This window comes from Delphinus delphis, chromosome 6 (assembly GCF_949987515.2).
Source record: "Delphinus delphis chromosome 6, mDelDel1.2, whole genome shotgun sequence".
Lineage (NCBI taxonomy): Eukaryota > Metazoa > Chordata > Mammalia > Artiodactyla > Delphinidae > Delphinus > Delphinus delphis.
Genome location: NC_082688.1, coordinates 41219293 through 41230585, shown reverse-complemented (window position 1 = coordinate 41230585; position 11293 = coordinate 41219293). Strand labels below are relative to the sequence as shown.

Below are 11293 nucleotides of genomic sequence, written 5' to 3'. Positions count from 1 at the left end.
CAGAGAGGCCGCTGTAGTGTTGGCGGCCACTGCCCTGAGGCCGTGGCACACTCTGTGAGGATGGCAGGGAGTCCTCGCTCCCCCACTGTATCAGGTCCGGAAAGTGATCAGAGTGGCTAGCGAGTGCCTCGAGACCACAGAGCCGGCGGGAGGTGGCGCTAGGAGACACATCCACATCTGCTTCCTCCCTAAAAAACAGTTGTGCCTAAATCTGGCATTGTGCCCGTCCCTGCACTGAGCCAAAGGACATCGCTGTGAAGTTCAGGTCCTGGTTCCTAGGAACAAAACCGATCTTGTGAGATAAAGAGGAATCCCACCAGGAAGATGGCTCATCTGAGTGGAGGCCTCCCGCCAGGGCTACAGAACAGAGGAGGATCAAGGCCAAGAAAGAGCAGACCCTCGATGTGCATAGCTGATTGCACTATGTGATCCTTGTGCTCCACAAGCCACCCGTCAGACTGTGAGAACCTGAGGTTTGAGCCAAGTTTCAGGAGAGCCCAAACTTTGTAGTTCTCTACATGTTTCCTCGATCCACAGAAAATGAACAGATCTCAGGGGCCAGTGTCATTTGAGGATGTGAGCATGGGCTTCACTCAGGAGGAGTGGCAGCACCTAGACCCTGCTCAGAGGACCCTGTACAGGGACGTGATGCTGGAGAACTATAGCCACCTCATCTCAGTGGGGTACTGTGTTATCAAACCAGAGGCGATTTTCAAATTACAGCAAGGAGAAGAGCCATGGATGTTAGAGGAAGAGTCCCAAAGTCAGAGCCACCCAGACTTCTGCATAGTTGACCTGATGGAGAAGAGCCAGGAAAAGGAAAACCAGCATTGGTGGAAAGTTGGTTTTGTCAACAACAAAACACCGACTAAAGAGAGAAATAGTGTATTAGGAAAAACATTTTCTCTGGATACAAACTTCATTTTATCAAGAAAAATACCTGGTAAATATGACTCATATGGAATGAATTTGGATTCTCTTTCAGAATTAATCATTAGTAATAGACACTCCTTTGTAAGGCAGCTTGATGAGTTTAATACACATGGGAAATTACTCCTCTGTACAAAGCACAAGAATTCTCATTCTAGAGAGAAATCTTTAGAATATGATAGAACTGGAAAAGCCATCAGTCAAAATGAGGACTTATTTCAGCATCAGGATACTCAAACTCTGAAGATTCCTTTTGAATATACTGAATGTGGGAAAGCCTTCAATGAGGGGGAAACTTTCATTACCTATAAGAGAGAAAGCTCATGGGAGAAGCCCTATGGATGTAATGAACATGTCAAAGCCTTTTCTGATAGACCAACATTCAGTGTTCATCAGGGAACTCATACAAGGGAGAATCACTATGAATTGAATGACTGTGGGAGGTGGTCTCTTCATGAGAAGTCAATTTTAAATAAGCAACATGGAGTTATCATGGGGAAGAGATAATATGAGTGTGTTGAAAGTGAGAATCATTTCAGCAAGAAGTCACTCCTTCAGTGAATTTATAAAGGAGAGAAAACCTTTAACTGTTATGAAGATTGGGAAGTATTCTGCAAGAAGCCAAATTTCATTCAGTATCAAGAAACACATATAGGGAAAAAAGTCTATAAAATTAATCAGTGTGCTACTGCATTTTGCAAGAAGCCAAAGCTTCCTACATATCAGAAAACAGATATAAGAGAAAAACTCTATGAGTGTAGTGAATGTGGGAAAACCTTCAGCCATAAATCATCTCTCATCCTACATCAGAGGATACACAGAGGGGAGAAACCCTATGAATGCACCAAATGTGGGAAAACCTTTGGGTATAGGTCAGGCCTCACAGTACATCAGAGAACACACACAGGGGAGAAACCCTATGAATGTAATGAATGTGGAAAAAATTTCTGTGAGAAGTCAAATCTCCATGTACATCAGTGAACACATACAGGGGAGAAACCCTATGAGTGTAATGAATGTCAGAAAACCTTCAGTGATTGGTCAGCTGTCACAGTACATAAGAGAATACATACCGGGGAGAAACCCTATGAATGTAAGGAATGTGGGAAAACTTTCTCCCAGAAGCCAAACTTCATTAATCATCAGAGGAGTCACACAGGAGAGAAACCCTATGGATGTCACAAATGTGGAAAATCCTTTTCTGTGAAGTCGAAACTGAGGGAGCATCAGAAAACACACAGGAGAGACACCTTATAAATGTAATGAGTGTGGGAAAACTTTCTGCCATAAGTCATCCCTCACAGTACATCAGAGCACCCACACAGGGGAGAAACCCTATGAATGTAACCAATGTGGGAGAACCTTCTATCAGAGAACACACTAGGGAGAAACACTACAGGTGTAATGGAACCTTCCACCAGCATCTCGACTTCACTAAACAGCAGAGAAACAACACTAAGAAGAAACCCCTGTCAACATCCTGAAACCTTCACCCTCCTTTTGGACTCACTGCATAGCAGAAGCAACCTGGGGCTGAGGTGGGGGACCCAATATATATGAGAAATCTTTTGCCTAGAAGTGACATTTCATTGAGTAGCAAATAATTAATATTTGATAACTTTATTAATATCTTGAAGATGTTACAGTGTCAAAGAAAAGTTTAAAAAGGAGTCCTTTTCTTTTGCAGAATATGTATAAGTATGCTATATAGAGAAACTTTACATGATAGGTTTGCTTACTGGAATGCAACATTATAGTAGGAAGTATATATATATTTGCTTAATAACTCAAAGTTTTTATTTCATAATTTTAATATGAATATGAAATGTATAAGTTGTCCCATACTTAATACCTATGTATTTTTTGTTTTAATTGAAATTTTTATTGAGATAATTGTAGATTGTAAGATGCAGTTGTAAGAAGTAATACAGAGAGACCCCATGTACCCTGTACCCAGTTTCCCCCAGTGGTAATATCTTGTAAAAATATAGTACAAATATCAGCCAGGATAATGATATTATTGATATAATCCACCAATTAGTTCAGAGTTTCTCAATTTTATTTCTACTCACTTATGAGTATGTGTGTTTAGTTCTGGGCAATTTTATCACATGTGTAGGTTTATGTATCCATCATTGGCTGTGGCATCTGTTGACTGTGGTATCTACGACCGCAGATATTTTATGATATTCAGGGATTATTAGTTTCTCCGGTATTGTAATTATGTTTTTCAAAAGAGTCTCTATATTTCAGAGATGGAAAAATAACATTTGCTACGGCATTCAGATAATTGAAATACAGGCAACAATACCATGAGCTTGGAGATATATATGTATTTAATTGGATCACCTGTTCTTTCATTTCCAGGATTTGTTTATATAACTTGTATATTTATTTGTTGACTACATTAGGTTACAAATACTTTCTCCTAGACTGTGGCTTATCTTTTAATTTTATTTATGCTAAATTATACTTTATAGAAGTTTTAAGTTTTGATGCAAATATATCAATCTTTTCGTAGGTCTTTTTGCTTTTTGTTTAAGAAATTCTTTTCTAGACTGAGATTACAAAGATATTCTTCCAAAAGGCTGAAATTTTGCTTTTCATGTTTATATTTTTAATCTATCTGGAATTTTTTTTTAATGGTGTAAATTAGTGGTCTACTTCCATTTTTTTTTGCAAATGGAAAAGTCAGTTGTCTCAGGGCCACTTTTGAAGGTCTGTGTATTCATTTCCCAGGGCTGCAGTAACAAAGTACCACAAACTGGGTGGCTTAAAATACTAGGAATTATTCTTCCAGTTCTGGTGGCTAAAAGTCTGAAATCAAGACGTCAGCAGGGCCATGCAGTCTCTGAAGGCTCTAGGGGAGAATCTCTTCCATGCCTTTCTCTCAGCTTCTGGTGGTGGCTCTCCATCCTTGGTGTTCCTTGGCTTGCAGCTGCATAACTACAATCTCTGTCTCCATTGACACATGCATTCTCCCTTCCTGTGTCTAGTTCTCTGTGCTTCTTTTGGAGCCAGCAAGGCCATGGCCCTTAACTGTCTGCTTGTCCAGACCCTTAGGTGCAACCTAGTTGCCTCAAACCTAGCTTCTGCCGGTGCACAGCATGCGCTGGTGGAAATGAACAGAACCCTGCACCCACCCCCATCCCCCTGCCATGGACAAAGGCCCCTCCATACCCCCTGCCTCTTGTTTATAAAAAGTACTAGATCTATGGCTAGCACAGTTTCAAGAACTTGGCCTTAAGAGAATGGGATTAACACTGTTGCTTATAATAATCTATATCTTTGTGGGCATCAAAATAATTGTAGCTTGTTCTGCCCGTATGTGTAAATGGGCAACTACAATTGTCAGCGAAGGGATGCTACAGACCCATGTCAACATCTCCCACTCTAAGAATATGGTGCCCTATGTCAGCATGAAGTTACAGAAGACAGACCTTCGACCATAATCCAATAAAAATGGAATGATGTTCTGACAAGTGGGGATTTATAAGCAGCTTTTGGCAGGAAAAAGCTCTTTGCAGGAAAGAGCTCTCTGCAGGAGGCCCCTTTTGTCTTGTCACTAACCTTAAACCAGTTTCCCCCACGCTTTACTCATCTCTGGCCCTAGCACACTTTCAAATCTTTTGATCACATAATACCTTGCCTAATCTGGTGGTTGTTTCCATAAATTAAAGAAGCAGAAATAAAGAATAAGTAATTAACAGATGACCCTAGCTTCCCCTTCAGTAATCTCGTGAACAAACTGTGTGAACAAGATGGTATTGAAAGAAAGATCACAAGAAATCAACAAGCCTGCATGACAAGGCTGCATGCAGTGGGGGATGGCAATGACTCTGACCTCCTATCTCAATGATTAACTGAGATTACTTACCTTTTCCTTTAAAAACTTCTCATGGCTGAGCAGAATCTTGGGAGGTGGTTTTTGGGGAGTCCACTATCTCCCCAGCATTCTGATTAAAAGCAACTTTCCTTTCTACAAACATTTGTCTCTCTTGAGTATTGATTTCTGAGCAGCAAGCATCCAGACCTGATTTGGTAACACTGGGACTCGCAGCACGAGGTGTGTGGAGGGTGGGGGGTCTTTTCTTTTTATTGCCTTGTTGCACAGACTAAACATCTGAGACAATGTTGACTAGAAGTGGTGAGTAGACATCTTTGCCTTGTTCCCAGTCTTAGGAGGAACCTGCTGTTTATTTCACCATAAAATATTATGTCAGATACATGTTCTTTCATAAATGCCCTTTATGATTCCTTTACTTCCTAATTAATTGAGAGTTTTAAATCATGAATGTGTTGAATTTTTTCAAATGCTTTTTCTACATTATAAAGAGATGTTTTTTTCTTTTTTAGTATGTTAATATGACGAAATACATTGATTTTGAATACTAAGGCAACTTTGCATTTCTAGGATAAATCCTACTTGGGCACGATGCATTACCATCTTTTATAGATTAGAAGTTTCAATTTGCTATATATATATTTTTTGGTGGTACACGGGCCTCTCACTGTTGTGGCCTCTCCCGTTGCGGAGCACAGGCTCCAGACGCGCAGGCTCAGCGGCCATGGCTCACAGGCTCAGCCGCTCCGCAGCACGTGGGATCTTCCCGGACCAGGGCACGAACCCGTGTCCCCTGCATCGGCAGGCAGACTCTCAACCACTGCGCCACCAGGGAAGCCCATCAATTTGCTATTTTTTAAAAGAATTTTTGCATCTATGTTCACAAGAGTTATTGATCTATGATTTTCTTTTCTTGTGATGTCTTTGTCTGACTTATGTAGGTATGTAGGTTATGTAGGTAATGCTGGCTCGTAAAATAAGTTGGAAAGTGTTTATTCCTAGAAGAGTTTGTGTACAGTTGTTACCATGTCTTCTGTAAATGTTTGGTAGAATTCCCTTGTGCCATCTGGCCTGTACTTTTTTTTGTGGGAAGGTTGTCAGCTACAAATCATTTGTTTAATAGGGCTATTCAGGTTTTCTCTTTCTTCTTGAGTGACCTTTGGTAGTTTGTACCTTTCAAGGACTTTCTCTATTTCAACTAAGTTGCTGAATTTATTGGCATAATTATTAATAAAATTCCATGCTGCTTTAAAAAATAAATAAATAAAATAAAATAAAATATATAGAGAGACATAAATTATACATTTTTTTAAAAATTGAGAATCTTCGTATTTGGTGATTTTACTTCATTTATATTTGTTGTTATTGCTGGTATATTTGCTTATATATCTACCATTTTATATTTTCTTCTATTTGATATAATTTTCTTTGTATATTTGATTTATCTTTCCTGCATTTTATATGATTGATAGAGTTTTCTTTTTTATTATTGTATCTTCTTTCTACTGGTTTGGAAATTATACTTTCATATTTATTACTTCAACATTTATGCTTAAATTTTTGCATAGGTAGAATGTCCAAGCTACTTTTCTGCATTTAAAAAAGATTTTAGCAATATGCTCACTGTCATTCCATCAAACTCTACTCTTTTGTTAATTCTTGGTTATTTGAATAGTCCCAAGAATGTTCCTCTTAAAATCCTGACTCTCAGTTCCTTGACCTTTTCTCCTCTAATGAACTTAATCTTTCATCCAGCCACAAAGTGTCATTCTATTATCCTACCCTGGACTTTTTCATTACCAATAAATGCACTTCTTCCATAATCCCAACTGTAAGCATCCTGATTTCCAACCACTGCCTCTTCTCTTTTTATCTCATACCTTGTGCTTATGCCTTAAATAAGTTTTATTTTAAAACTTATTTAAATAAGTTTTAAAAAGCTGACTCAGACCTATAATTCATTGATTTTTACTATACCACATCTCTCTTTGATTTTTCTAAAACTGAAATAAATTACCAACTTGACATCTTGAATTTCAACTTGATATTTTTAACGGCATACTATCATCCTCCAAAAGATGAGGAAATATAAAATGAGAAGAAAACCAAAACAGTCCTAACACTAACCACAACTTTTCACATGTTTCTTCTTAAAAGAAAGAGCTGATAGAGGATATTAGGAATAGGATCTTTAATGTAGTACTGTATGTGTCCATAATGAGGGATTTTTCAGTTTTTTTCAGTTTTCTCAGAGGAAAAACTCTGAGTTTCCTGAATTTTAAATCCCACTTCACTGATAACTCAGTTTTTTTTCCATCATTTGGGATTGAACTCAACATGAAAACTTTTATTAGAGGATCAAGTTGGAAAAATTGATCCAAAAATCATACATCTAGATATATACAACCAATTGTCATATATCTTGTAAAAAATAGAATTTGTTCATTTATATATACACTGATCACATTTATTAAGCATCTATTTTTTGTCAAGCACTGGAATAGAAGCTGGGGATTCAAAGATGAGTAAAAGGCAGACAAAAACAATTGCCAAATATATTTATTAGGATAAGAATAATTTATAAAGAAATTGGTAGTTTAGTTTCCCTGAACATATTATTTGTTCAGAACAAAAGACCCTGATTACGCCCTTAGTGAACCTCTTCTAAAGACATCTATGAATAAGAGGATTGATAATATATTCTAAATTATTTAATTAAAGTGTACTTAGAGGCATTTTAGAAAAGATAGAGCAGAAAGAACTGAGGAATAAATTCAAAGACTATACCTACATTAGTACAGCTTTCAGTAAAACCCCAAAATGGTTTTTTAAAACAAATTATTTATATATTTATCAGATTACCTTGGTCTCTGGGTCATCTGTGGTTCTATCTCACTGTACCTTCACTGTTTTGGGTTCCAAGGTGAGGAAGCATACTTTATCTGAGGGAAATCATTCTTGTGGGAGAGAGGAACTAGCAATGTTGAACTAGCCAATGGCTCTTAAAGTGTCTATTCATACATAGCTATGTTCTACTCACATTCCACTGACCAAAGCAAATCAGATAGCCAAGGCATTGTCAATGTGTGAGAGGAAATATGTCTCTAAGAGAGGAGAGAAAATAATTGGGAACAATAAGCTAATATAAATGAGTTTTTAAAGAAAACAGAGTAGAAAGATTGGTAAAAAAAAATAAGAGAACATATATTCCAAATAAATTTGTCAGTGTTTTAGAAATTCTAGTTAGTATTGGCCTTATATGGTTAAAGAGGAAGATGGTTATACTGATCAGGGTTAAACTGCATATAACAGAATTCACTCTAGTTAGTCAGAAGGGAATCTTTACACCAAGAAATAGAAATTTACAATATTATTGAAAAGGCCAGAAATAGGTTCCAGGCTAAATTTAAGGAACTATTTCTAGGCTCAGAATTGATCTACCTCTGCTGCAATTATAAATTTACCTCTGCCTTTAAAGAAAGCTGACAATTTAGGAAGCTGCTGTTACCAATGTTGACTGCAAACTACACTGCTTCTGCCATGACCAGGAAAATAAGCTGCAAATTGAGAAGCGGCTAATACATTTCTAGAGCCACATCATATCTGCTATATTCTGGGCCAGCAAAATACATGCTCTACTCCCTATCTCCTCACATGACATTTTAAGGAATCAAAGTTCACACAAAAGCATTAACTGGTGGAATATGTCTCATTGAGAAACCTAGCTACAAGAGAACCTGGGAATGTGTTCTTTTTTGTAATAGAAAGGGTTTATTTTCTCTTTATAATATTTATGCTATTTGATTACAATGTTTTTCTGATCTACCCTAATCACACAAATAAAGAGAAACAAAACTTAATTAGAAATTTGATAAAATTATGCATGTTTTATATTGTCTTTTTTCAGAAGTCTTGTATATTAGGTAGAAAATTTAGAGTCCTAAGAAATGAAGGAGATTCTTCTTGAAGCCTAATAAATAAAAACAAAATTAGCAATGGTTTACATTTAATGAACTCATTTGAAGAGAACAAACATACTGATTAAAATTTGTCACGAAATTAAATATACTTTGGTTTGTTTACTTATTCACTTTTTTTAAAACATCTTTATTGGAGTATAAGTAGCACTTTTCCTCCAAATTTTGTTTAAAAAGAAAGAAAGCTACAGGTAAATTGAAAGAACAGTATTTGAATGCGTGTTTACCATTTACTTATTTCACCACCTGTTAAACTATCGCTACATTTGCATCCTCTCTCTCTCTCTCTCTCTCTCTCTCTCTCTCTCTTTCTCTCTCTCTCTCTCTCTCATACATGCTTTATTAAGGCCCTCTACACATGACTTAGTTTTTGCGGGACCATTTGAAAGTAAGGTACACATATCATGATACTTCACCCTTAAATATAGTTCTCAGCTTATGATGGTTTGACTTATGATTTTTCAACTTTATGATGGTACAAAAGCAATACACATTCAACAGAAACTGTATTTCAAATTTTGAATTTTGATCTTTTCCCGGGCTGGCAATATGTGGTAGATACTCTTGTGATGGTAGGCAGCAGAAGCGAGCCACAGCTCCCAGTCAGCCACGCAATCACAAGGGTAAACTATTGGTACACTTACAACAATTCTGTACCCATACGGCCATTCTTTTTTTCACTTCCAGTACAGTATTCAATAAATTACATGAGATAGTTAATACTTCATCATCAAATAGGATTTGTGTTAGATAATTTTGCCCAACATAGGCTAATGTAAGTGTTCTGAGCAGGTTTAAGCTAGGCTAGGCTAAGCTATGATGTTCAGTAGGTTAGGTGTATTCAATGCATTTTTTTACTTTTAAGATATTTTCAACTTACAATGGGTTTATTAAGATGTAACCCCATCATAAGTTGAGGAGGATCTGTAATTCAACATGAATATCCTAAGAACAAGGACGTTTTCCTACATAAGCACAATACTATTAACACATCCAAGAAATGTAACATTAACTCAATGGGAAATGTAACTTTTAGCTTTCTCTGCATTAAAAATGAGGTTGGAATGGATGTTTACTGAACCTAGGTACATTATCTTTCATTTTTAAGTTCAAGAAATGCCTTCCCTTGTATAGGGGTTGACTTTGATGTCTCAGACTGTCACTATCCTGTCAGCCCCTGAAGGTGAATTTTCTACTCAGTTCCATTCAAAATCATTTTCCTTCTGGAAAGAAATTACCATAAGTGGAGCAATTTATTCCTATGATGGCCTGAGAATAAACTCAGGGTAAGTTGAACTTGCCATGCCAAGTCAGGCTCTGACAGAACACATGTGTTTGGTGTCAGCAGCTGTGGTGTTGGCCATGGAATTCCTTTTCAAAGTGATGAACAGGGATAAAATGTGATGTTTTTGTTTACCTGTTTGGTTTTAATGAAGTGCACAAATAATAAGAATAGAAGTAAACATACTCTAGTTATTGCCTCTTTTACTTGTGTAACTGATGTGCAGCACATTAATATAAAATAAAATTCAGAAGGAAAAGCAAAAATATCTGTTTTCTTTTATAAATTTTATAATTTATAAAATTCATCTGAACTCCCTTTGTGGCAGTAAGTTGCAAAGTCACTACCCAGACCATAACTAACTACAACCTCTTTTATATTATTCATGTCTACAGAGAGGACCTTTAAAAGCATATAAAATTGTTTGTTAACCCACTTTAAGAGCAGTCCAAAATGCAGGGAGAGAAAGGTGGAGACTTTTGAAATAGAAAGAAGCAGTTTCCTGGGTTGATTGCCCCTTAATAACCCTGGATTTCCTTTGGAGATATAATTACTGTAAGTCAAACTTGCACATTTCAATTTTTAAAATGGCACAAGCTTTCTGTATACCCAAATATGAGTATTTCTGGAAAAGTTTAAAGCCCACTATTCTTAGATGTTCGTTTAGCTGTTCCAACACCTGCCACTTCCAATACAATGATGAAGAGGCTTTCATTTTATTCTTTTCTTATAAGAATTTAAAATGAATCCAGATTGGACTTTACACTGTTTTCATTTTCTTCCTAGAAAGTTAAAAATTCTGAGATAGAAATTTCAGAATTTTTAAGGTTAACAATAGGAAAAGTGGTTCATGAAGAAACCAGTCTCCACTGAGGGCTGAGGTATCATCTATGGTCTCCTCCATCATTCTGGAAAACGTCTACAGATTTTTTGATAGTATTCTTTAATGCATATTATGAGGAGCTAATAGATGTTTATTTAGTGTTTATTAAACACTAAGATACATTCAAACCTTTGGGAAAAACTTAATTCAATTTGAACATATAAGTCTAACAAAAGGGGAAGACATTTGTTCAAGGGCTTAAGGGCAGTAATCGTAACAGGAAATGTGTATCTATCTTTTTGTATTTTAGCTAGTTGGGAGATACCAGGTTATTTAAAAGATGGTCTCGAGAAATAAAAGTACATTGTGGTAGACCTTAGAAAGAAAAGTTAACCATTTAAAAAGATGATTTAAGAACATATTTATAAGGATCTGTC

The 11293-nt window shown here is 36.6% G+C and overlaps 1 pseudogene; it reads left to right on the top strand.

The window, feature by feature from the left end:
- Positions 1-540: 540 nt before the first annotated feature.
- LOC132427657 (zinc finger protein 33B pseudogene) lies at positions 541-2414 on the top strand (annotated as a pseudogene).
- The last annotated feature ends 8879 nt before the right edge of the window (positions 2415-11293 follow it).